The 6,537-nt window shown below is 43.4% G+C and overlaps 1 non-coding gene across 1 annotated transcript; it reads left to right on the top strand.

Annotated features, from left to right (window-relative positions):
* Window positions 1-890: 890 nt before the first annotated feature.
* On the top strand, window positions 891-1,009 carry LOC145410266 (5S ribosomal RNA). The gene has a single exon (XR_013899232.1). It is a non-coding gene; the product is annotated as a 5S ribosomal RNA (ribosomal RNA).
* The last annotated feature ends 5,528 nt before the right edge of the window (window positions 1,010-6,537 follow it).

Genomic DNA, 6,537 nt, shown 5'->3' with positions numbered 1-6,537 from the left:
AGTCTAGTCATACATGTTCAGTATATCATCGAAAAAGTCCAGCAGATTCGTGAGGCAAGAACGATTATCATGAAAACAATGTTGCGAATCTTTTATGAGATTGTTTGTTTCTAAGTGTTTTACAAACTTGTCTCTAATAATAGTTTCAAGTAATTTGCAAACCACCGATGTTAAACAAATTGGGCGGTAGTTTTCTGGTTGGGCTCTGTTGCCCTTTTTTAATATTGGGGTTACGTTAGCAAGCTTCCATTCATGTGGCACCTTGCTGCTCTTAAGTGATAAATTAAAAAGTTCAGCTAAAGGCTTTGATATTTCATTCTGTAGTTCCTTCAATACACGTGGCGATATTTTGTCTGGTCCTGGTGCTTTATTCTCTTTTAATTTGTTTATTGCAAGCAGTACGTCACAATTGCTAACTGTAATGTCAGTGATTATGTTGCCCTGTTCTATAGGAATGGGGGAAACAGTAGGAACTGTATGTATATTTTCTGTTGTAAGTACTGACGCAAAGAAAGGATTAAGAATTTTCGCCATCATAATTTCATCATCAGTGTGCTCCCTGTTATCTGTGATTAAGGGACCGATTGATGGAGTTATTACCTTTTTGCTTCTTATGTAACTGAAAAATTCTTTGGGATTTGATTTACCGATATTTGCAATATGTGTCTCAAGGTTTTTCTTACTGCGTTTAATTAATTTTTCGGCTTTTCGTCGAAGGGCATCGTATTTATTTTTATCACTTTGACTCTTTGTGGTATTATAATTCTTATATGCAAGATTTTTTGCTCCTAGACAATGTTTAATGTTGAAGTTCCACCATTTGGGTTTACAATTTTTGGGGGGTCTTCTGTTGCGCACTGGAATACATAATTTCATGCCACTGTTGAGAGTTCAACGGCCATACCACGTTGAGTACACCGCTTCCCGTTCGATCAGCGAAGTTAAGCAACGTTGGGTCTGGTTAGTACTTGGATGGGTGACCGCCTGGGAACACCAGATGCTGTTGGCATCCCTACGTCAAGTGGGGTTGGTGGAGGATTAGTGCCCCTCCCTGTAAAACAATTAACTGTAAGCCCTTGGCCACCCCGTTTGGGATACATGGTGTCTGGCAATGAATGAATGAGATGAACTCTACGCATGGAGGAATGCAGGTAAGCAGGGAGAGGGGAATAGAGAGTCATGGGGAAATTATTATACAGGAAAACAAATGAAGAAAATATGGATGGAAGATTGGGCAGTAGAAGAAGGGATCTAAGGAGGTAGAAGGAGAAAAGTAAGAAGGAAGCAGGATGGAAGGATGGATAGCTAAGGTGAGAGGGACTGATGCTTCTCCAAGGCCTACAAGCTTTCAACCTCTTCATTACGAGAGCTCTGTCCAAAGCTAATTAGAATAGTCTGACGTTAGCAAGGAAAACTTACAGAAAGAAAACGCAGTAAGGAAGGGATTTAATGGATGTATTTTCTGAACCTCTTACGACTAAAGGCATGACCAAAATTGAATGAAATTATTTGAAGTTAGCTTAAATTAACAATAAAAAATATATACCGTCGCACTGATGGCGTAGGAGAGAGCATTTCTTTTTATCGCCTTATTTTTATGGATAACATTCTCCATTTTCCTCTCTAATTCCATCTCCAGATCACCATTATTTTCTTCCCTGCTGTCTTTATTACATCTTTTCCCTCTTCTCTTCATTAACTCTTTTGCTGCAGTTGGCGTGTTTGGGGCATTTTCTTTAAGCCATGGCCAGAAGATTTCCTCATAGATATCCAGAGAAAATTCCTAGACTTAGAGACTTCAAAAACTATCCTTGCCACTGATACACCTAGAAATCTTGTACAATTTAACGCCAGACGAATTTCCTTAGACTGTCAAACTTTTACTATTTTCCTGGTTTCCGAATTTTCCTTGTCCTTCGTCCATCCTACCAGTTTATATCCTTTTTTTCTTTCCTTCTTCTCCTGTTACACCTCAACTCCCGGCTACCTTCTCCTTCTCCTCCTCCTCCTCCATCTCCTCATATTCCTCCTCCTCCTCTTCCTCCTCCTCCTCCTCCTTCTCCCGACGTCAGCTGTTTTCCCTATATTCTTACCTCTACTCCCCTCCCCATTGTCTCTTTCTCTCTCACCTCCTCCTGACTATCTTCCCCTTCTCCCCTCCCTATCCTCCTTCCTCCTTCCCCAGTTCTCCCTTGATCCTCTCCACTTTCCTTCTCCTCCCTTCCTCACCCGTTCCACCTCTTCCTTTCCTCCCTCTCCCCATCTCCTTCCCCTCTTCCTTCCTCCCACCTTCCATGTCTCCTCCTCATTCCCTCCTCTAATTTCCCCACCCCCTCCCCTCCACCCACTCCTCCCTCTCCCCTCCGTCCCCCTCCCCTCCCCCTTCACTTCTCTCCCAACCGGTCAGCTTTGCCGGTAATTATATTTCTTATTTGACCGTTGCATAAATAATACACCAGCTCTCTCTCCCTCCCTTCTTCTCTCCCTCCCTCCCTTCTTCCCTCCCTCCCTCCTCCCTCCCCTCCTCTCTCTCTCTCTCTCTCTCTCTCTCTCTCTCTCTCTCTCTCTCTCTCTCTCTCTTTCACACACATCACTCTTCCTCCCTCCTTCGTTCAGTCCATTGTCATGTAATCTGTCACTCTGTCTCCGTCCTCATTTTTCCTCCTTGCTCCCCCTCCACTCCCTCTGCTTTTTCTTCCTCCTCTCTACCCAGATACCTCATTCCTCTTACCCCCCGCCCTCCCTCTCTCCCTCTCTCTCTCTCTCTCTCTCTCTCTCTCTCTCTCTCTCTCTCTCTCTCTCTCTTTCTCTCTCTCTCTCCCTCTCCACTCTGCTACTCCCCCTACACTCTTTCTCCCGTTTCTCTTGCTTCTTTCCTTCTTCCTTCTTTTTCTCACTGTTCCTTCTTTCTTCCCTCACTTCTCCACTCCGTATCACTAACTGGCTTCCTTCTTCCTCTTCTTTCTCGCTCCCTTATCCCTCTCGTTGCTCCACCTCTACTGCCTCACTCCCTCTCCCTCACTCCTGCATTCTTCCTTCTCCACCACTCCCTCCCTCATTTTCCCTCCTTTCTCCTACTCCATCACTTCCTTTCCCTGACATCATTCCTCTCTCTCTCTCTCTCTCTCTCTCTCTCTCTCTCTCTCTCTCTCTCTCTCTCAACCCCTCCTATCGGTCGAGTTATAATGAAGGTAATAGTCATAGAACTGAGTCACGTAAGTATGAGTATTTCTTCATCAAACTGTTGTAAATATATGGAGCAAACTGCCTTCCAGTGTGGCTAACTGTTATAATACCGTTAAGAACCGCTTGGATAAGTCTTTGTCCTCTAATCCTCAGCTAAGTATGTTCCCTCATTAATGATATGCTGTATTTCTGAAGTATAATGTCCTCTGCCGTACAAGGCGATAAGGACACAATAAAAAATAACATCGATTTGAGAAGTATTTATTGCTGACTCGATAATACTTTCCCTTTCAGGTCAAGATAGTGAAGAATATGATTTTCTGCCATTACTGCTTTTCTATGCTACTTCCCTATCCTTTTTCTTAATACATAGAATAATCATGTTCGTTATAACCCACCCTACAGCAAACTACAACGAAATGGCCAATAGGTTTGTTGTTGCATGCTTTCCTTTGTACTCTTTAGTATTCCATCACTCCTTCTTTATTATCATTCTTCCGTCTCTCTTACTCCCTCATCGTTTTCCCTCCTTCTCCCCCTAGTCTACTCCATCACTCCTTTTACCTCCCTTGTCATGTTATCTGTCACTCCCTCGTCCCCTCCCTTCCCTTACCTCCTACCCCCCTCCCCGTTTCTTCCTCTCCCTCTCCTCATTATCATCTCTCCCTCACACCCTTTCATTATCCGCCATTTCTCCTCCCCTACATATTTCCCTCTTGTTGATATATTCCCCAGTTATATTCCCATCTATCCTTGCATCTTTTTCTTCGCTTTTTATCGTTTTTCCCATATTCCTTAATTCTCTGTTTATTTTTCTATCTCTATCATCAACTTGCTTCTCGTTTTTAATTTTCTCATTTCTCTTCTTGCCTCTACCATCTACTTTACTTCTTTCATTCCCTAGCTTCTCACTCGCTCCCCTTCAGCAATTTTCTGACAATTCTTTCATCGTCTTACTTCCCTTTCATAATTCCTTCATCAGTTTTAGCTCCTTCATTCTCTTAATTCTCTTTCTACATCGTTCATCAGTTTTTATCTTTCTTTCGTCAGTTCTCGTCATACCTTTTTCATTTTCCTACGTTTCTTTCTAGCTCTTGCATCAGTTTTCCTCGCTTGTTTCATTCCCTCCTCCCTCTTTCAACACCTTTCATCAGTTTGCTTCTTCCTTCTTTAATTTTTTCGTCGACCATTATTTCTTTCTTTTATCGTTTTATTTCTATTTCTGCTATTTTGAACACTGGCTACGTTCTTCATTTTTACGAGTAGGAATCAGGAAATCTAGGTACCTAATATAAAACAGGTTGGTAAGTAGGCACGTGGGTAGGTCGGTTGGTTGGTAGGTAGATAGGTAGGTAGGTTTGTAAGTATGTAGGAAGGTAAAGAAAGTCAGAATACGTAGAATTAGAAGAGAAGGGGTAATAGTAAGAAAAATAGGTAGGTAAGTAGGTAGGTAGGCAGGCAGAAGTCAGTAGGAAAATGTATATTAGGGAGTTGATAATATGCAATACAAGTAAGTAAATAAGTAAGAGGTATGTGACTGTAAAATCTGACCAGTAGACAAGCGCATATGTAGACAGGAAACTAAGCAGGTAGTTAGGTTGGTAGGTAGGTAGGTGAAAGTAAGTAGAAGTAGATAGAATAAGAAACAAGTAGGTAGGAAAAGGATAGGTACTGAGTTAATGGGATAATTAAGAGTAGGCAGCTTTGAAAACAGGTAAGTAGATAACACTAAGCATCAGTAGATTAATTTACAAGTAGGCAAGTAGGTAGAAAATAATATATGATAGGTAGGTAGGGAGGTAGGTAGGTAGGTAAGAGAAAGAGAGAAGAGAAAACAGGTGGGCAGACAAATGGTGTAGGTATGAGAAATAAATGGGAATGAGAAGGCTGGCAACCAGGTAAGTGAAATATAGAAATCAGGAGGGCAAGCTAGTAGGTAAGAAATGAAAAAAAAGGAAAATAATCATACAGGTTAGACAGGTACGTAGGCAGGTGGGTAAAAGATATAAGTACGAGTATGCAAGCTGGAAGACACACAGGCAGGTAAGAGATATAATTAAAGAAGATAGACAGGCAAGCAGGAAGATATTTAGGTAGGTTAAAAAAATATGTAAGAGTCGGCAGGTAGGCAGACAGGTAGGCAGGAGGGCAGTGGAACTCAGGTAGGGTTAGAGTGGTCATTATCAGAGGTGTATGTGTCTCCGTGGCCTCTTAGGGTAGGCTTGGGTAGGCCTTCCATAACTCACACCCCCTATCCCCCCATCTCATCCCTGCCCTTCCCTATACTCTCCATGGATACACCTCTCACCCCCTCTCATAAACCCCTCCATACGTTCCCTGGACATTTCTCATATCTCTTACCCCCTTCTCTCAATTACATTCACTGCATGTCACCTCAAAGCCCCCCTGTTCCTCCCTACACTCTTTAGTATCTCTCTCTCTCTCTCCCCTTTCTCTGCCCCCACATTCTAGTTCACCCTGGATATCCCTCCTCTCATCCCTTCCCCTTAGCTCCACACACTTCCTGTATAACCCTCTAACCCCTATCCATACCCCTCCATACACTTCCTTGATACCCCTCTCATCCCCTCCCGTAATCATCCCATAGGCTCCCTGACTACCCCTCTCCCTCCCATCCCCTGCCCCCTATTCACTCCTTAGATACCCGTCTTTACCCCTCTCATATTCTCCCTGGATACCAACTCAAAAACCCCTCTTCCTACCCCTCACATCCCTTCTCTCAGCGTTCCTACTCCATCCCTTTCTATTCACCTCATTATCCAGCCTTCCTTCCTCTGGTCCCCCATTCCCTACCAACCCCTTACACCCCAACCCCTGCGTCCTTGTCTGCCCTTCTATCTATCCTATACATTGTCTGTTTACTTTTACTGTACATCCCCCTCCTTCCACACTCTTTGCCTACTTTTCCACATTTCCTCCCCTCTGCACCAGACTCTTCAGCAGTGTCTTAAGTTATCTCCCCCAGACTCCTACACACCGTTCCTTCATCCACTCCCTATCCCTTACACAATCTCCCTTCCTTTACACACTCTGCCTAACCATCACCCTCCGTCTAACATCCACGCTCCTTTCCCGTCACTCACACCCTAGCTTCCTTTTACCTTTCCTTAAACACACACACATCTTGGCTGTCCTTCGTTTATAACTACTCTCCTTCTCCCACACATCATTTTCATTTTCATTTCTTCCATTCATACCTCCTTCTTTCCGCACTCTCTGTCTGTCTCTTTGTCACTTCTTTCATTAAGTCTTCTCCCCATACCCTGCTGCCCATTACATTCCCCCTTCTATTCTCCTATCCATCCCCAGAACCTCCTTCCCAAAACACGT

This window comes from Coenobita brevimanus, chromosome 84 (genome assembly GCF_032717465.1).
Source record: "Coenobita brevimanus isolate Jiangsu-jjx chromosome 84, ASM3271746v2, whole genome shotgun sequence".
Lineage (NCBI taxonomy): Eukaryota > Metazoa > Arthropoda > Malacostraca > Decapoda > Coenobitidae > Coenobita > Coenobita brevimanus.
The sequence above is the reverse complement of the archived record's forward strand: the minus strand, read 5'-3'. Positions and strand labels throughout refer to the sequence as shown.